Source organism: Dermochelys coriacea, chromosome 20 (genome assembly GCF_009764565.3).
Source record: "Dermochelys coriacea isolate rDerCor1 chromosome 20, rDerCor1.pri.v4, whole genome shotgun sequence".
In the NCBI taxonomy this organism is placed as follows: domain Eukaryota; kingdom Metazoa; phylum Chordata; order Testudines; family Dermochelyidae; genus Dermochelys; species Dermochelys coriacea.
This window is the reverse complement of record NC_050087.2, coordinates 9,180,149-9,200,862: the sequence shown is the minus strand read 5'-3', so window position 1 is coordinate 9,200,862 and position 20,714 is coordinate 9,180,149. Positions and strand designations below refer to the sequence as shown.

Below are 20,714 nucleotides of genomic sequence, written 5' to 3'. Positions count from 1 at the left end.
CATTCTATTCAGCACAGCTTATTTTCTCAGCCATTTAAAGAAATCAATCTAACACATATCTAGCTAGATTACTTACTAAGTTCTAAGACTCCATTCAGACAGACCCAGACCCTTTGTTTCTCCCCCCCTCCAACTTTGAAAGTATCTTGTCTCCTCATTGGTCATTGTGGTCAGGTGCCAGCAAGGTTATTCTAGCTTCTTAACCCTTTATAGGTGAAAGGGTTTTTCCTCTGGGCAGGAGGGATTTTAAAGGTGTTTACCCTTCCCTTTATATTTATGACAGTGGGTGAAAGGCAGCTTCAGACTTTAGGGGCAAAAACCATGGTGCTGGGAGAACGCAGGGACAAAGCAGAGCTGGAACAGGGCTGGGGGTGGGAGTGAAGTCCTCTGGGTTGGGAACATGGGAGTCATTTCTGGTTGTCTGTAGACTCAGGTAGATATCACTGCACGGGTTACACTTGGGGTCCATGTGGAAGGTCCATGCAGCCATGAATCCTAGACACTTACTGGTTTTAAAATGAAGGATTCTGCAGCAGCTGAATAGGTCATGCCGGCCACCTAACTACAGCATACAAGTTGAATCTAGCCTACAGGCCATATATTTGACAACTCTGGCCTCAGATACCCAGTTCCAGTGACAATGCTTTCCTAGAGAAAGAGGTTTGTGTCCTATGGCTGACACTAGCCTGATTCTAGTGTGGGGAGCCGGTGACTAATAGGTTTTCCACTGGTGATACTGGGCAGATTCTCCTCTCACACTAGTATCACACCTATGAGTGAGGTCAGCAGAGTCACTCCTCATTTATACTGGGTAAGTGAGAAGGGAATCAGGCCCCATGGAGTTTGGAATGGGACACAGATGCCTGCATGCAAGGCAGGAAGGGGCTAATGAACTCCTGGCAGCCCAATTAGCTCAAACTGAGTCATCTGGAGCAGGAGGGAGGCTTCCAGGGAGGGGCTTAATAAAAAGAAGATTCTTCCGTCCTAAGTCCAGGACTCTGCACTTGTCCTTGTTGAACCTCATCAGATTTCTTTTGGCCCAATCCTTTAATTTGTCTAGGTCCCTCTGTATCCTATCCCTACCCTCCAGAGTATGTACCACTCCTCCTAGTTTAGTGTCATCTGCAAACTTGCTGAGGGTGCAGCCCACGCCATCCTCCAGATAGTTAATGAAGATATTGAACAAAACTGGCCTCAGGACCGACCCTTGGGGCACTTCACTTGATACTGGCTGCCAACTAGACATGGAGCCATCGGCCATTACCTGTTGAGCCCGACGATCTAGCCATCTTTCTATCTATCTTATAGTCCATTCATCCAGCCCATGCTTCTTTAACTTGCTGGCAAGAATACTGTGGGAGACTGTATCAAAAGCTTTGCAAAAGTCAAGGAATAACACGTCCACTGCTTTACCCTCATCTACAGAGCCAGTTATCTTGTCATAGAAGGCAATTAGGTTAGTCAGGCATGACTTGCCCTTGATGAATCCATGCTGACTGTTCCTGATCACTTTCCTCTCCTCTAAGTGCTTCAGAATTGATTCCATGAGCCCTGACCAGTTGGAGGGAAGCAGGCAGAGAGAGCAGCTGGTATGGTAAGACTAGCTAAAGGTCAGGACTGGGACAGGCTGGTGCCTTGCAGATCTCCTGGAGGAAAGAGAAGAGTATGTGTTGTTTCATACTTGTTTTGCACTTTGAGAGCCCTGGGAGAAGTAGAACTACATAGGAGCTGGGGGGGGGGGGAGGCTAGCCCTCTGCAACCCAGAAGGCTTTGGAGGTAGAGCAGCGAAGGACAAGTGGGGAAACTGAGGTGGAGTAGCTGTTGCACTGCACGGTGCTGCTAGAGGGTGCTCTGGAAAGGCTGTGGTACTAAACAGTTACACAAAAGTGTGTAAATGAGGAGAATGGGGCCCAGTGGTTCTAGCGCAGAACTGAATACATGAATAGATTTCTGGGCTCTGCATAGCCATGTTGCATAGACCAAATCTTCCCCCATTAGTGTTTCAGTCAGTCGCCATGTGGGAGCCCAGTGATCAGTCCCAGGGATGGTGGAGTGTTTCTGAACATGTCCAGGCCGAGCTCAGGGCTCCCTTCATTGCAGCCCGTCATAGCAAACACACTGACTTCCTCTCTTCAAAGCGTGTCTGGGTACCTGGATTACAGCTAATCTCCTGGGAGGTGACGCACCCAGCAGCTAGCGGGGGGCCCTGCCAAGCCTGCAAGGCAGTTGAAAGGAAGGCAGGTGTCTTATCTTGCTCCTGAGAGGTGCTCTCCTAGTGCACAAGGGCAGGCACAGTGAGGAAGGTCCCCTCAACACCAATGGCTGCAGGGACACCAGGCCGTCCTGGGCAAGCACCCTTGAGCTCTACCCAAGGCTTGGGGCATATCCTGTCCTGCAGAACCACCCCTGGCTGGGACAGGGAAGGGGACTCTCCCCAAAGTTCACCTTGGGTTCCCCTGCCCCACTGAAGACCAGGCTGTGCTGTAAGGGTACAACTGCTATCAGGGGAGCTGAGTTTGTGTCCTGCCTTCAGCTATCAGCGACATGGCCTGGGTTTGAAAGTCTTCCCCTGCCTGACTCCTTACGGCCCTATATCCTGGTAATCCTCTGCCTGAGCTAGGGTGGGCTCCTCCAGGGCCTGTTAACACTGAGTGAGAGGCCCAGACATGCTGCATGTGTTCCATCCCTAGGGCCGTCCCCACTGCAGGGCTGGGACAGTGACTGGTGAATGCCCAGTGCTGCAGGGTACATGCAGCATCTCACACCAGAGCTCAGCATGGCAGGACAGATGCAGCTTTTGCCAGCCTGGGGGCAGAGACTCGCCTCTGGCTGAGGGCAGGTGGGAGCTTTCAGCACCCGGGGCACAGCGAGTTCTGCAACCTCTCAAGGCCTCTGCACCATCCTTTCAATGGCTGTTGTCTCTCTCCTGTTTGCATCCCCTCCCTATCCTCCTTGTGCCCCTGCTGGTAGCAACCAGGCCATTGGCTGAGGAGGGTGGCTGCTAGGGAACCCAGAAGGGGTCGTCTGGAAGGGTCTGAGATGGCTCCCCCTCTAAGGGGGCTGCCTCACCCCATTTCTCTGCCTTGTCTCTCTCCTGGGAGCCAGGGCCCAACCTTAGAACCTGGGCATGCACCATGGCAGTGAAACGGCAAGCCACTAGGCTCCTGGGCCAGACTTTGTTTGGGTAGTCTGCTCAGGACTGAGCTGGCCTGGCGACTGCAGCCAGGGTGGCTCCTAGAAACCGTGATAACCTCAGCCCAGAAGCTCCACTGATTGGGAAGGGATCATCTAGCAATCAACACAACTCCAGCTTGTCCAGCACCATGGTCCCGGCTCATGGAGCAGCTCCAAACAGCCGACACCTAAACAAAATGCTGGGTCCCAGAGCCGCATGTTCCAACTTCCATAATCCGCCCCCTGCATCTCTCAATTAAAGCGTGAGCCAGGGCTACAATTAGCTCATTACAGCTAATCACTGTTCGTGCATCAGCTCCACTTCCCCTGCCACCCGGACTACCATTACCGCACATTGATAACCAGCTTCATCTACATTTCCTCGGGGACGGCACCACGTCCCAGCTCCCTGCTCAAGCGATGGGAGCTGGGGGGACAGACAAGGCAGGATATCCAGGGCCTAATCCTGGTGCCCTTGCTCTGAAATCCCTACGGAAGTCAATGGAAGCGTTGCTCAAGTCCAGAGCTGGGGCTCAGGAGAGGATCAGTGGCTTTTGAACAGAGGTGTGGCAGCAAGACCACGTGTGATGTGATAGCTGTTTGCCAATCTCCCACGTGCTGATCCTTTTCTAAAATCCACCAGAGCTAAAGAAGATCTCCCTGAGCTACTAGCAGTAGCAGGTCCCTTATTCTCACATCACTCCCTGGCTCATACGCAAAGCCAGGACGTTACCCTGGGAAACATCCAAAGCCGATTTGAAAATCAAGCCCGTGTTTATGGGGAGCAAGACAAGGCAGCGCTCAGAGCTGCTGAGGGCTGGGCATTCCCCGACTTAGAAAGTCACCTCCAAAAGGAAGAACAACTATAATAGGGGGCATGCATATCCCCTCACCCCGGAGCCCAGGGCACTGTATAGATGCAGGGATTTAGCAGGGGAAAGATTAAACAATACAGGGCCTGGCAGTGGGGGCAGAGTAAAAAACCACCAACCCACTCCCCGGTATGAGACAGGTTGAGGCATGAGTGAAAGCAGGCTGGGTGTGACTGGATGTTAAGGGGGAGTCAATGGCCCAATCTAGGCCCATCAGCACAAAGGCCCAATCAACTGCTGACCCCTAAGATGCAACAAAGTGGGATCTGTCAAAGGCGGGTGTGGCCTGAGTGCAGCTCCTGGACCAGGTGGGGCCCATGGAGTAGGGGGTCTGGGGTCTTTTACTGAGTGGCCAGAGAGGTTGAAGTGTTCTCCTACCGGTTTTTGAATGTTATGATTTCTGATGTCAGATTTGTGTCCATTTATTCTTTTGCGTAGAGACTGTCCGGTTTGGCCAATGTGTACACTTTGACCTCTCTGGCCACTCAGTAAAAAATTTAAGGGTGGCAATTTTGCAACAGAAAAGCTTCAAAAACAGACTCCAATGAGAAATTGCTGAGCTTGAATTTATATGCAAACCAGATACAATTAACTTGGGTTTGAATAGAGACTGGGAGTGGCTGGGTGATTACACATATTGAATACATTTCCTTAAGTTAAGTATCCTCACACCTTCTTGTCAACTGTCTAAATGGGCCATCTTGATTATCACTACAAAAGTTTTTTTCTCGTGCTGATAATAGCTCATCTTAACTAATTAGCCTCTTACAGTTTGTATGGCAACTTCCTACTTATCTGTATGTATATATCTTCTTACTATATGTTCCATTCTATGCATCCAATGAAGTGGACTGTAGCCCAGGAAAGCTTATGCTCTAATAAATTTGTTAGTCTCTAAGGTGCCACAAGTACTCCTGTTCTTTTTGTGGATACAGACTAACACGGCTGCTACTCTGAAACCTGTCTTGGTATAGTTATGCCCCTACAAGAAAAGGAAGAAGCTACCCAGATGAAAGGCACCTGTACAGCAGTATAGCTGGGTCTATGCTAGGGGCTTCTCCGATTTAACTAGTTCTGGAGAAAAACACCCTCTTCCCCCTTGTGGAAATAGTCAAATCAGTGGAGAAAAAAAAACAAACAAAAAAACCAGAAACTGTAGATGTGGCCTAAACCAAGAGATAACTGGTGCAGATAGACAGGATCCTGGTGAGAAACTAGCTTCACTGACCTGATGTGTAGAAATTATGAGGCTAAGTAGCTCTAATTTACTCAGTTAATGGCCCGTCATTGTAATTTTTAGCCCCTCAATCCTGTCGCTGTCCCGACATAAACTAACAGATCTCTGTGCCTAGGCTTGGCACTATTTAATTTTTATTTTTTTATAATCTTGACAGATAATATTGATGTTGATTCTGAAGCACTTTTTTCAATTGTTAGTGATTTAAATGTTCACACAGTTGCAGGAAATCCTAGAAGGGGCAGACAATAAGACAGTAGATGTTGAGATTCAAAAAGTTAAAGTTACCTAACAGGTGCCCTGCTCTAACTCCATCTTTACAACACATTTTAAGGTAGGACTCTAATGAGCTCTCAAGGAGTTTTTTTCTTACTTTGCCTGTCTGTACATTTCAATTACTATTGATGGAAATATTCTGTCCTTGGTTTGTGTGTGTCTGGTGAAACTGATGTTTACTTACATTTACAGATAAGAAACAGCATTTACAGATAAGCAAAGTAAGAAAAATGGTCCTTGAGAACCGATTAAAAAGTCCAGCCTTCTGAATGTGTATGAAACGTGTTGTAAAGCTGGAAATCAAAGGAGACAGAATGACAAGGAACTGGAAATAATTCAGCAAAACACCTCCCTGTAAATGATTCAGCAAAATGCCCCATATTTTAACAGAATAAAATCTCACCCCATGCCCCCGAGGGCATGAAATATACACTGCTATGTAAACCAGCCTGAATACAAGAGTTCATTAGATAAGGAACAGACTGCTCACTGATGCTCAAGAGCCTTTGTTTAATCCAGGTTGCAACTTCAAAGTGATCATGGCCCACTTGCATTGTAAGTAAGAGAGCAGTATGACTGCTCAGAGCTCCAGTATGAAACTGCAGAAAAACCTGAGAGTCTCTGGATTAAGTTTAGAAGTGTGAGCAACAACGGTGATGTCCTGGTGCGAGTCTGCTATAGACCACCGGACCAGGGGGATAAGGTGGAGGAGGCTTTCTTCCGGCAATTAACAGAAGTTACTAGATCACAGGCCCTAGGTCTCATGGGAGACTTCTATCACCCCGATATCTGCTGGGAGAGCAATACAACGGTGCACAGACAATCCAGAAAGTTTTTGGAAAGCGTAGGGGACAATTTCCCCGTGCAAGTGCTGGAGGAACCAAATAGGGGCAGAACTCTTCTTGACCTGCTGCTCACAAACCGGGAAGAATTAGTAGGGGAAGCAAAAGTGGATGGGAACCTGGGAGACAGTGACCATGAGATGGTTGAGTTCAGGATCCTGACACAAGGAAGAAAGGAGAGCAGTAGAATACGGACCCTGGACTTCAGAAAAGCAGACTTTGACTCTCTCAGGGAACTGATGGGCAGGATCCCCTGGGAGAATAACATGAGGAGGAAAGGAGTCAAGGAGAGCTGGCTGTTTTTTAAAGAATCCTTATTGAGGTTACAGGAACAAAGCCTCCCGATGTGTAGAAAGAATAATAAATATGGCAGGCGACCAGCTTGGCTTAACAGTGAAATCCTTGCTGATCTTAAACACAAAAAAGAAGCTTACAAGAAGTAGAAGATTGGACAAATGACCAGGGAGGAGTATAAAAATATTGCTCATGCATGCAGGAGTGAAATCAGGAAGGCCAAATCACACCTGGAGTTGCAGCTAGCAAGAGATGTTAAGAGTAACAAGAAGGATTTCTTCAGGGATATTAGCAACAAGAAGAAAGTCAAGGAACGTGTGGGCCCCTTACTGAATGAGGGAGGCAACCTAGTGACAGAGGATGTGGAAAAAGCTAATGTTCTCAATGCTTTTTTTGCCTCTGTCTTCATGAACAAGGTCAGCTTCCAGACTACTGCACTGGGCAGCACATCAAGGGGAGGAGGTGACCAGCCCTCTGTGGAGAAAGAAGTGGTTCAGGACCGTTTAGTAAAGCTGGACAAGCACAAATCCATGGGGCCGGATGCGCTGCATCCGAGGGTGCTAAAGGAGTTGGCAGATGTAATTGCAGAGCCATTGCCCATTATCTTTGAAAACTCATGGCAATTGGGGAAGGTTCCGGATGACTGGAAAAAGGATAATGTAGTGCCCATCTTTAAAAAAAAAAGGGAAGGAGGAGGATCCGGGGAACTACAGGCCAGTCAGCAGTCCCTGGAAAATCATGGAGCAGGTCCTCAAGGAATCAATTCTGAAGCACTTAGAGGAGAGGAAAGTAATCAGGAACAGTCAGCATGGATTCACCAAGGGCAAGTCATGCCTGACTAATCTAAATGCCTTCTATGACAAGATAACTGGCTCTGTTGATGAGGGGAAGGCGTGAACATGTTATTCCTTGACTTTAGCAAAGCTTTTGATACGGTCTCCCACAGTATTCTTGCCAGCAAGTTAAAGAAGTATGGGCTGGATGAATGGACTATAAGGTGGATAGAAAACTGGCTAGATCATTGGGCTCAGCGGGTAGTGATCAATGGCTCCATGTCTAGTTGTCAGCCAGTATCAAGTGGCGTGCCCCAAGGGTTGGTCCTGGGGCCGGTTTTGTTCAATATCTTCATTAATGATGTGGAGGATGGTGTGGACTGCACCCTCAGCAAGTTTGCAGATCACACTAAACTGGGAGGAGTGGTAGATACGCTGGAGGGTAGGGATAGGATACGGAGGGACCTAGACAAATTAGAGGATTGGGCCAAAAGAAATCTGATGAGGTTCAACAAGGACAAGTGCAGAGTCCTGCACTTAGGACGAAGAATCCCATGCACCGCTAGAGGCTGGGGACTGAATGTCTAGGCAGCAGTTCTGCAGAAAAGGACCTAGGGGTTACAGTGGGTGAGAAGCTGGATACGAGTCAACAGTGTGCCCTTGTTGCCAAGAAGGCTAATGACATTTTGGGCCGTATAAGTAGGAGCATTGCCAGCAGATCGAGGGACGTGATCATTCCCCTCTATTCAACACTGGTGAGGCCTCATCTGGAGTAGTGTGTCCAGTTTTGGGCACCACACTACAAGAAGGATGTGCAAAAATTGGAAAGAGGCCAGCGGAGGACAACAAAAATGCTTAGGGGGCTGGAGCTCATGACTTACAAGGAGAGGCTGAGGAAACTGGGATTGTTTAGTCTGCAGAAGAGAAGAATGAGGGGAGATTTGATAGCTCCTTTCAAGTACCTAAAGGGGAGTTTCAAAGAGGATGGATCTAGACTGTTCTCAGTGGTAGCAGATGACAGAACAAGGAGTAATGATCTCAAGTTGCAGTGGGGGAGGTTTAGGTTGGATATTAGGAAAAACTTTTTCACTAGGAGGGTGGTGAAGCACTGGAATGGGTTACCTAGGGAAGTGGTGGAATCTCCTTCCTTAGAGGTTTTTAAGGTCAGGCTTGACAAAGCCCTGGCTGGGATGATTTAGTTGGGGATTGGTCCTGCTTTGAGCAGGGGGTTGGACTAGATGACCTCCTGAGGTCCCTTCCAACCCTGATATTCTATGATGACTATACCACTGGCTAGAGTCACGCTCTTTCTCTTTGGCCCAATGACTATACCTAGTGGGAGACTGAGAGACACCCTCAGCCTGTAATTTGGACACACAGCGCTCCTTCCCTTGCTGCAGGGGCTGGTACTTATGGCGAAGGGGGCGACGCTAGCCTCCTTCTGACAGATGTTGTGATGCTGACACAGAGGCTGCTCCTGCAGCCTGTTAAGCGGCTCCCATAGGACCTTTTCTGTGGTCTTGGGGTGGGATATCAGCATCCTCCACATCTCGCAGCAACGCTGCAAAGGGAGAGAGCCAATGGCACTTGGTCAGAGCCCTGACAGCCTCCTGCACCCCGCAAGCACCAGCACACCTGCTGGGTCTCCCCCCACCGGCCTGCCCTTTGTTGCCCTCCTGCTGCAGCAAGGCCCCCATTAGCTGGTGCAGGCTGCATGGGGACCGGGTCAGAGTGTCAGCCTCAGGGGAGGCTGAGGGATGACATACAGTGTTTTGCAGGCTGGCCTGTATCCATGGCAAGCCAGCCTGCAAAACCCTCCAGGAGAAGCAGCAGCTCTGCAGGGAGCAGGAGATCTCTGGAAGGTTCTGCACTCCCCTGTCCCTGGCAGCGGGACCAGTCCGGAGGACCCAGAGCACAAGCGGCAGCAGCCCCAGCCCCGTACCTGTCACACGACAGTGAGCAGCCCAGCAGGTTTATGACCACCTCCTCGCTGTAATGGTCGCCCAGCAGGACAAGGGCCCTGAGCAGCTCCTGCTGGGCCAGCGGCTCGCTGATGGAGTCCAGGTTTTGGTACATGCTCCTCACAGCCTCCAACACCTGGAAGGGAAATGGGGAGATGGGGGCTTTGCGTCCTCATGCTGCTATTGATCTAGGGTGCCTGGGACCTGCCGCACCCGAGAGCCATCGGCCCTCCCAGATCCATCCCTAGATCTAGAGCACAGGACCAGTTCCTGGGCTATCGATTCATAGACCGCAAGGCCACAAGCAGCCATGGAGATCACCTAGACTGAGCCCCCGCATTGCATAGGCCAAAGACCTGCCCCCCAATAACATCTAGCACCCAGAGACAGCCACCCACGGATGGGCTCCCCCAGCAGGGTTTTCTCACTGCAGCTCTTATCCTCTTGAAGCTTGGGCTGGGGACCTCCAGGATTGCATGTAGCATGTGCCCAGCCGCCACCAAGTCGTAGACGCTGGCATCTCTCATGCCGTTGATAGCAGTGAGGAGGAAGTCCATGCGCTCGGATGGCTTGAAGTACTTTCCAAACATCTGAAACAAACCTGCCAGTGAAACCCTTTTTGCTGCCCAGCCCGGTTCCAGTCAGTGGCTGAGCAGCCAGGATTGGCTGGCCAGGAGTGCAGGCAAACCCCGCTCTGCCGGGACAGGGTTAGGTTATTGCACCTGGGCAGCACAATACCCAGCCAGCAATCAGGAGCTGTCATGCATGGCAGAGGCCAGCGTGGCAGTGCATGGGGGCACAATACTGCGCAGCACGGATACACTCTCTAGTGCTCAGCAGGGGCTGGCGCTGATGCGCAGATGCAATGATGCCTTTTATTGCATTAATCTCTGGGGAAGCTCCCATCACACCTAACAAGGAGCTGGGATCAGGTTTGGATGAACCCCAGTGCATTTGGGATGTAGCATGTACGGAGGCATACTGGGCTGCATTAGTAGAAGCATTGGCAGCAAATCGAGAGAAGTGATGATTCCCCTCTATTCGGTACTGGTGAGGTCACATCTGGAGTGTTGCGTCTGGTTTTGGGCCCCCCACAACAGAAAGGATGTGGACAAATCGGAGAGAGTCCAGCGGAGGGCAACAAAAAGCGTTAGGGGACTAGGGCGAATAACTTATGAGGGGAGGCTGAGAGAAGTGGGCTTATTTAGTCTGCAGAAGTGAAGAGTGGGGGGAGGGGAGATTTGATAGCAGCCTTCAACTACCTGGAGGGGGGCTTCCAAAGAGGATGGAGCTAGGCTGTTCTGAGTGGTGGCAGATGACAGAACAAGGAGCAATTGTCTCTAGTTGCAGTGGGGGAGTTCTAGTTTGGATATTATGAAAATGTATTTCACTAGGAGGGTGGTGAAGCACTGGAATGGGTTACCTAGGGAGGTGGTGGAATCTCTATCTTTAAAGGTTTTTAAGGCCCAGCTTGACAAAGCCCTGGCTGGGATGATTTAGTTGGTGTTGGTCCTGCTTTGAGCAGGGAGTTGGACTGGATCTCCTGAGGTCTCTTCCAACCCTAATCTTCTATGATTCTATGAGGTAGAGTGGGCCATAGGCAGGGCTCTGACCCAGCCGAATGGGGTCAGTCACATGCTTGGGTCTGTCCATTCCCCCTGACTCCCGGGATGTTAATTCCTGACTTCTGCTAACTTTGGACACAACAATCCCATGAAGCACTGACTGTAGTTACCATAGCGATATCACTGGAGTTGGTGAACCAGGCGAAACAGAAGGTATTCTCAGCTTGACAATCTCTGAGGACCTGCAGATACTCTTCACTCTCCTTTGCTAGCATCGTGCTTGACCCGGCAAGGGAGGGTGGGGCGCAATAGGCAGCAGGCAATATAAATCAGATGTTAGGTTAGCAAACGGGAGTTTTGCAAGGAAGTTTAGAGAGTGGGTGTGAGAGACAAGTACATCTAACAAACATACTGTAAACTCAGGCCAATAACCCCCTCCCCCAAAACAAAACAAACTAACCCCCCTCCTGGAAGAGTAAAAATAAACCAGGCAGAAGTGCAGCAGCAGTGTGAGGCTCTCCAGTTGATTGCATTGAATGCAGCATGTATGATTACCAGCCCTGTGTGCAGGTAGTATATGTGGGCACTGGCCCTCAGAGACCAGGAGACCAGAGGGGCTGAACTGGTGGAGCCAAGGGAGACAGCGAGGTACATAGGGGAGACTTTTAGGGATGCAGTAGAGTGGTCCCGCCCCCAGTCTGACAGCCTCTACACTGGTGAGGAGGGTGGAAGTTTTGGGGAAGAAGACCATTGAGCTGGACCAGAAGGAGACGATTCCATAGTTGGGACCCACCTTCCAGATGAAGTCATGATATCCTCTCACACTGAGGCTACCCCTCCTGAGGTGGAAACCCCACTTGCAAAGAAAAGCCAGGTAATAGTAATGGGGGATTCAATCAATAGACATATAAGCTGCTGAGTTTGTGATGACTGGGAGAACTGCATGGTAAATTGCCTGCCTGGTGCAGAGGTTGCAGATCTCACGAGACATCCAGACAGACTTATGGTATGTAAGTGCTGTGGTATGTAACCTAGCGTTTAAATCAGCCTCTGTATGAGATAGCTAATGTGACAGTGAATTTTTAAAAAGTCTCAAGATGTGATCCCTGTTAAGCCTGAGTTCAGTACCAGGCAAATTGTTGAAACTATAGGAAAGAACAGAATCATCAGACACCAATCGACTAGAATTCTTTGAGGGGGTCTACAAGAATGTGGAGAAGGGTGATCCAGTGGCTATTGTTACCTCAAGGGGAATAAGATAACTCTTCAAAAGGGAAAACTCTAGAAATGGTAGAGGAGGGGGAAAATAGAAAAGGAAAACCCCTTTTCTCAGATGGGCAGACTCCACTCTTTTCTGTGTCTGTCACCAGTTAGATTAGCTAGCTGACAATAGGTGTGTCCCTCCCTCCCTATGTGGTACAGTGAAAATAAAGAGAAGACAAAGCAATATAGTACAAACAGAGGTAAGCGTATTAAGGCCAAAGATACAGAAACTGGGTAAAATAGGGGGAGAAATAAAAGCATAAACAAACTGATAATCAATGACCGGTTTAGGAGCTTGAAGCTCAGATCCAGAAAACCTCCCTTGGTATTTGAGAAAACAACAAATGACACCCCAATAAAGAAACCTTTCTCTACTATTTCTAGGCACAGTGGACACAATATACGGATGTGAGGCTCAGGACCTTCTGGTTTAATGAAATCCAACATGGAGTATATGAACTGTGACCCTTGGACTCCATCTTTGTAAGCTGACTCGTTTACAGTTAAGACGCTGGATTCCCCTGGCTCAAACCGGACAGAACCAGCTTTTCCCGCCAGAGCCAACCCCAACATTCTATTCCCTCAGAACTCTCCCCGCCACAGAGACTACAGGAGATCTTGTTCAGCGTCTGCGCAGGGGTTGTCCATTCCAGTGGCAGCACGTGTATGGTCGGGTCTTCCCACTGTGCCAGAGCGAGTGGGAGGAAAACCGTCCATCCCGTAGCGAGACTGTGTCCTCCATCATGCACCACAGGGGCAGCAGGAGCTATGTTTTTAACTGCCTCTAAGGCTTCTGCTTTAATTGGGTACTGCCTATGAGCCTTGTGAGTTGTGAGTTGGTCCTCCTACAACTGTAGGCTCCATGTTCACTATCCTACAATCTTGTTGATCTGTTGCTCAAACTTCAGGGTCAAGGGAACACAGTGTCTCCACTGGACTTCCCCCCCACTCTGGTATTATTGCCTTACTACTAGCAATCATGGCTATATTTTGAGATGGTCTTTCCTGCTTGGACCCTCTGGCCCATTCAATGCTTCTGGCTCTGGGGTTGATTACCACCTCCCCCCCAGTTCCTTAAGGAGATCTATGCCGCAATTTGTGTCTCCCTGCTTGGGGCAAACCCAGATTTGGCTTACATATGGTTTGACAGGTAAGGGGGAAGTCTTGGCTGGTTATCGATATTGAGGCTCCCATGTCTATTAACATACTGCACGGTCGGCCCCCCACTCATGCGTTAAGAAACATCCTGGAGTCACCTTTAGTCCCAGCCGTGGATGCCACTATTACCTATTTGCTAGTCAGGAGTTTGAGCAAAAAGAGGAGGGACTGAAGGGTGACCATGAGGGGATTCCTGCTGTGGCTCCTGCTGCCCCTGTGGTGCATGATGGAGGATGCAAGTAGCGTGCCATGTGAAAGGGAGGACTGGGAATGGGTCACTAACCCCCCTCCTCCGGTTTTGCTTCGCTTTAATTGCCGTACTAAAGAAATGCTTAGCTTTTGCAGGACACGTGCAGTAACCAGTAAACCAGTCTGGCCAGAGGTAAAGGTAGAACTATGGTTAGGACATGAGCAATCAGAACATAAGATGATTCAAATAAAATCATACACTGTTGATTATGTCAATAGGGAGACTAGTATCATCACAATTCTAATAACAGCTGACTGCCCAGTTGTTCGTTGGTGTCAAGTGTCAGAAATTATGGAATTTTATGGAAGCATTTGGCGGGAAACATGGAATTGCATGGGATCCCACTTATAATGAAAGACACTATCAAATCATGTCGTGGTACTCTCAGACAGAGAGTGTCTAAATTAATGCAACCAGCATCCAGATTACCTTTAAAGGCGGACAGCTGCATACTAATAGTGAAGGGGAAAACAAGGTCTTGGCTTTCCGTCATTTAAACATAACTACCTTGCATACTGCAACAATACAGGCATTGAACAAAACACACAGGCCTCTGGACTGGAATTTGCGAAGGACTATGTAGTGAAGAAACCAAGTACTCATAAAAGGTCATGTGCCAATTATACCGGCACAGTGCCTGTGGAGGTTGGGCCTGTTGACTCTGGGTGGGGCCTACCACTTAAGGCACGGATGGAGGTAACCCTGGGAGCATGGTGGACATTTGTTGAACAATGGCCCGAACTAGAATGTCCACAGCTGGGAACAATTAACTGAGTTATCAAAGACAGGGTGGAACCACCCGACTATGTGTTATGCCCTGAACAAATTCCTTCTTCCAGAGCCAGGATTGGTAATGATAGGACCAATGTTACTGGTCCTCACCTCAGTGGTATTCCACACCTACAGGGTCAAGGTGCACATCCCCTTAGAGAAAGTAAATAGACAATGTGCAAGGGTCAGGCCTCGAATGGGTAGGAACATTACTAGCCTGACAAATCAAATTGGTGAGCGCCTAACTAGACAGAGAAGGGGGTTAGTAGATACTATTGCAGGGTGGTTTGGTGCACGTAACTCTGTTGGCAACATCTATGCCATAGCACACCAAACCAAGAGGAGGAACTGACTTGAATCAAGGCTGGCAGATGTCATAATATCTAATGCCCAGGGAGGATTGGATACTAATAGGGGCAGTCAACTGATCCTAGACAGCTTAAAGGATCTGTCAAACTCTGTATCCACCTCATTGGATACAACAAAATACCTGGGTCAAGAATTCACCAGCCTGTTAATAAATGGTACCAAAATAAAGGAATCGGAGGAAAGGTGTTGGAGACCAGGGCAAGCACTGACCATCACCAAACAGGGAATTATAACCAATCTCCTGGACAGCTGGGTCCACCCAGCCCTTATGGAAGTGGTGGGATCCCATCTCCCCAGTACCTCTCGATGGGAATGGGGAAACAGAGAATCAATGAGAGTCCAAAGACTGGTTTGGGCAGGTCACAGCATAATCTTCAGTCTCCTAGTGCTTCTGGGAATCCCTCACTCACAATGAGCTAGAATGGTGACCTCCCTGCCAGTATGGAGGAGCGGTCATGTTACTAAAATAGAAGACATTGCATATTCTGAGGTCGCTGGGAAAGCATTGTACCCTAGTGAATGTTGCACCCACTCTGATAAGGAAATTCTATGTATATGCCCTTATGTTCTAACAAATCTGTCTAGGTTCGAGGTGGCTGTCACTGAGAAACTGGTGCACACAGAGCTGGTCCAGATGAATGGTACCTACTGGTGTGACACTGCCCAGAACCACTCCATCGAGTTAAATGGAAAGCCCTGCCCCTTTACACATCCATCTGTGCACATGACAATCCCCCGAAGGGCAACCATGACTGTTGACGGGACAGGGCTCCACTGTACTCCGCCAATGACGGGTAACCTAACATGGGATTTGGAATGGCACTACAGCAGTAAGTATCTAGAGGAGGGTCTACAGGCCCTGCAGGCAAAGATCGAGGAGTTGGTGGCCGAGGCCCAGAGACACGTTGGGGAAGGCTGTCTGAGGTACACTCCGATAGGGGAGACCATAGGTCAGGCCGGTGTTAAGTACTCTGAGGCACAGAATCTGGCAGTGGAGGTTAAATCAATGGGTAATGCTATCTCAGGTGATGAGATCCCCTGGGGATGGATCTGGGTGCTATTCTTCCAAATTATGCGAGTAGTGTCCATCCTGACATTCCTGATGGTGCGGATACTTTACTGGCGACTCTGAAGTAAGCTGAAAAGGTTAAAATTATTATATTTGATCTGGTGGGTTAGGGAACTCTAGGGTCAAGAGGAGGGACTGAAGGGCCATAATCCATTTAATGTGAATGTAAAATCTTAACTACAGTTTCTGTTAAGAACTTTTCATATAGGCCTGGATGAGGGCTAGCTAACAGAGAACAATACATGGCTAAGATAAAGCTGGGGTAAACAGACAACCTTGTGTGTTTCAAGTTAGTGAGCGGAGTCAGCGTAACTCCGAATGTAATTGGGTGTCCTGACCGCGAGTTATAGACACATGAAGCACTGAGAAAAGCCTCAAAGCTAACTCCCTAATGCAGGTAGAAGATAGTGGTACAATAACCCTCAGATTCTAGACAGAGTTCGGGGAGAGGCCTAATAAGATTGACATGAGTTAGGACATCCTCCCCTCACAGATGTATGCCAATCCTAGCCCACAGAAATGCAAGGGTAAAACTATAAACAATTGTTATTGTTAAGTACTAATTACTGCTTTTTTGCTTTAAAAATCTCCAGGAATGTACCTGTTGGCCAACAGAGAGCTGCTACCTCATTCCCCTGGACCCCAAAATTAGGATTTAACCTATACATTTTAATAGAAATAGTTTAAGGGTAATTACCTGTGTGTTAGAAATATGTTAATTTGAACCATGGGCGGAGCCATTATGTAATCTTTTAGACCACTGGGTTATTGTGCTTATCTTGTCTTGCTGCTAGAACCTATCCAGGGGCTTGGAAGATCCCATTCCCCTCGTTTCTCTCCACCCAATGAGCACCCTATATAATCTATTGTAATCAATTGTTTTGCAATATCTCTGAGCCTGATAAGCAAAGTGACACTCCACCAGCGCTGTGCATAATAAACTCCTGTGCTTGACTCTGCACAGTGTCCATTTCTGTTCATTCAAACACCCTAATGAGTATTTTATTTAAAAAGTCATAGCTTTAAAACAAAATAATCCATTTCAGGCTGTACAACAAACACAGGTTTTGTATTTATTTCTACCGCTTTAAAAAAAACCACCCCACAGACGTTTTTAAAAACATCTCATTTTGCAAAATAAAAACCAAACTGCTTTAAAACCAACTTTTAAAATCCATTTTAAAACACATTTTGCACAGAAATCCCCGTTAGTTTGAAACACACCAAACCAATAGTTTGCAGCCATATTCTTTTTTTAAAAAACCCAGCAATATACTTTTTTAAAAAAAACCACACCTATGTTTTGCACAAACTCACTACCCCAGCAGTTTAAAACACCAAACCAACAGTTGTCAACAAAATACATTTTTAAACACCCACACTTATCTAGGTCCCTGAATCACTAACAATTTAAACATTAAAGCCAACTCTTTTAAGAAGACAAACAACCTGTCAAGGTTCCTTCCCCACTCTGAACTCTAGAGTACAGATGTGGGGACCTGCATGAAAACCTCTTAAGCTTACTTTTACCAGCTTAGGTTAAAACTTCCCCTATTAGGTACAAACTATTTTACCTATTGCCCTTGGACTTTTGCTGCCACCACCAAATGTCTAACCCGTTTTATTTTATTAGGAAAGAGCCCGTTTGGAAACATCTTTCCCCCAAAAATCCTCACCAAAACCTTGCATCCCCCTTCCTAGGAAAGGTTTGATAAAAATCCTCACCAATTTGCATAGGTGATCACAGACCCAAACCCTTGGATCTTAAGAACAATGAAAAAGCATTCAGTTTCTTAAAAGAAGAATTTTAATAGAAGAAAAGGTAAAAAGAATCACCCCTGTAAAATCAGGATGGTAAATATCTTACAGGGTAATCAGATTCAAAACACAGAGAATCCCTCTAGGCAAAACCTTAAGTTACAAAAAGACCCAAAGATGGGAATATCCATTCCATTCAGCACAGCTTATTTTCTCAGCCATTTAAACAAACAGAATCTAATGCATATCTAGCTAGATTACTTACTAACTTCTAAGACTCCATTCCTGTTCTATCCCTGGCAAAAGCATTATACAGACAGACACAGACCCTTTGTTTCTCCCCGCCTCCAGCTTTGAAAGTATCATTGGTCATTGTGGTCAGGTGCCAGTGAGGTTATCCGAGCTTCTTAACCCTTTACAGGTGAAAGAGTTTTTCCTCTGGGCAGGAGGGATTTTAAAGGCGTTTACCCTTCCCTTTATATTTATGACACAACCCCATTTAAAAAACAAAACAAAACAAAACACTTTTTTTTTTTTTTGCAGAATAAGAACCAAACTGATTTTTAAAACCAACTTTTAAAAACCATTTTAGGTCCCCCTTCTCTAACATTCCCTTTTGTGACCTGGGGTGGGGGAACTAAGTTGTCTGCACAACTGGGCTGCTTTTGGCTAATTTTTTTTTCTTTTAGTTTAAATACATTTTTCTTTGGGGCCTACTTACAGTATTAAACAGTAAATCACCATACATAACAATCCTTAATGTTACTGTACCCATTCCCAAGTGTGGGGCCCCTTGCAGATATCAATGAATGTCTTGGGGCTTGTTTGTTTGTTTTTTAAACATGTTTCTTTCATGCTTAAAGTTTGAGGGTTGTTTTTGAAATAAAATGGGTGTATTATAACCATAGTAAGCACCCAACAAATACCCACAGCTTTCAAATGTTTGATTGTCTTCAGAGCAAATGCTTGTTTTAAAGTTTGGTGGAGGTTAGTGAACCCGTGAAACATTTCAGTTTTGCGTTAGACTCTTGTTTATTTTTGTAAATATATTATTTTAATGACTTTGAGTTCCTAGAAAGAGTGACCTATAGAGTTCTACCAACACCTGGGTTCATATTTAAACTGTCCAATAGCATCTGCTAACTCCTGAGGTTTTATTTCATTTCATATTAATCAGAACTCACCATCCTCACCCACCCACCTCCTTTACTGTGGGTGTACACCCATCAAATGTAATTACTCATCACTGATACGATTAACCCTGATGGCAACAAGAGTGGGTAATCTCAGTCACCCTGGCTATTTAGTGGGGGTGTGGTTAAAATCATGCAGATTAAGAGGGTGGGTCAGCTCTATTGTACTCAAACACATCTGAACCATTCCTGTTTTTTTTTTAAATTGTAAACAGATTTTTAGGGGTTCTCCCCGTCCCCCACATGATTCTACAACATACATTTCAGCTTTTTGCTGTAAATGGGTCTCTTTTACACAAAGACAACAGATCACACTGCAATAAAGATAGGTACCATTATTTAGTAAGGACAGCATGGCCAAAGAGTGATATTATATAATATATATTTTCAGAGTTAAAAACAGGGAGCATACCTCCTCTTGCAGTCCAGCAGCAATTCAATTCAAGATAGTTTCTGTTGAAAGAGGACTGAAGTTTTTATACCATCCTAACTCTTTGTTTCAAACAGACTTCAAAAGTCTGTAGTTAGCAGGTGGATTCGATCACCACAACTCTGAATGAATAGATACTTAAGGACTTTAGGCCCCTATAGAGAGGTTAGCCGGGCTCGTCTCTCTCTGGGGCGATGGGGAACCACACTGCCTCACTAAATTGGGGAAAAGGTCTTGCGGGGAATTAGTCTGGCTGCAGGAGTCTTCCTCTGTGACCTTTGTGATGGTAGAAATAAACACAGTAAGCCCAGGCCCTACGTCAGGGCAGGGCACTGGTGAGTCAGGCACTCAGGCAGGAGCTAAGCAACAACAGTATATAATAGCAAGCCCAGGCCCAAGGTTTCAAAGGGCCTGGGAGAGTGGGAGACTGCTACCTGTGAATTGGGTGGCACAGGGGACTCAGGCCCTCCCACTCCACTGCATCCCAGCCCAGGGTCCTAGCAGCGGCAGAAGACCCGCTGCTGCGTCAGTGGGGATCCTGGCTACAACACGCTGACATGGGTTCTGGTAGTGCTGCAGCCAGAGTAGGGTAGGCTGCCCCCGGGCTACTTCCAGACTTCCCCTCTTGAGGTACCTGGGTCCGGGTGGTGTCCTCAGGGGAGTCCAGCACCGTGGGTTCTTCGGGATAGCTAGCGAGGGGTAGACTCGGCAACTCCTCTGGGTAGCTGGCGCGGGGCAGGCTCGACAACTGCTCCGTGTAGCTGGCACGGAGCAGGTCGGGCCAGTCCTTGGGCTTACCGCAGGCTGCTGGGGTTTCCGAATTGTGAGCTAAGTCGGAGGCGTCTGGCCTCTCCAGCGGCTGCTCTCTCAGTGAGGTCTGGGGTGCCATGCATGACCCTCTGGAGGACTCAGAGCTCCCTGGCTCTGCCCACTCTGGTGCCTGGAGGGACTTGTCTCTCTCCAGAGTGGCAGAGAACCACACCACCTCAATACACAAACAACCCCCCTCAAGTCTGTCTCCCGCTCGTCAGGGCCAGACTCTTCCATACCTCCTAGATGGGACAGAAAGTCTGCATTTGCGTGGTCTTTGCCAGCCCTATGCCGGATGGTGAAAGCAGAGGGCTGTAACGCCAGGTACCAGCACAGTAATCTAGCGTTGTTGTTTTTCATTTTGGTTAACCACTGGAGTGGTGCATGGTTTGTGCCTAGTGGAAATGAGGCCCTGAGAAGGTAGTACCCCAGGGCATCACAGGCCCATTTCACCGCAAGTGCTTCTTTCTCTATAACCTCGTAGTTCTTCTCGCGTGTGTAATGATGCTGGTTCTGGTGGGACCCAACTGAGAGTGCCAATTCAGGACAAATTGCGTAAAGCAGGGCAGATACAGCCCAAGGCTGAAGTTCCTTTACTAGTAAGGCAAACTAAACCAGCCCAACAGAGAAGACTTCGGTTTCACCCCAC

At 47.7% G+C, this 20,714-nt stretch overlaps 1 protein-coding gene across 1 annotated transcript in view; it reads right to left on the bottom strand.

The window, feature by feature from the left end:
* Positions 1-20,714, bottom strand: part of LOC119845833 (cAMP-dependent protein kinase catalytic subunit alpha-like) — a 175,895-nt gene that overhangs the window by 124,133 nt on the left and 31,048 nt on the right. The window contains 2 exon segments of the mRNA XM_043506783.1: positions 10,652-10,666; positions 15,714-15,724. The gene's annotated coding sequence lies outside the window, so the exon portion shown is untranslated.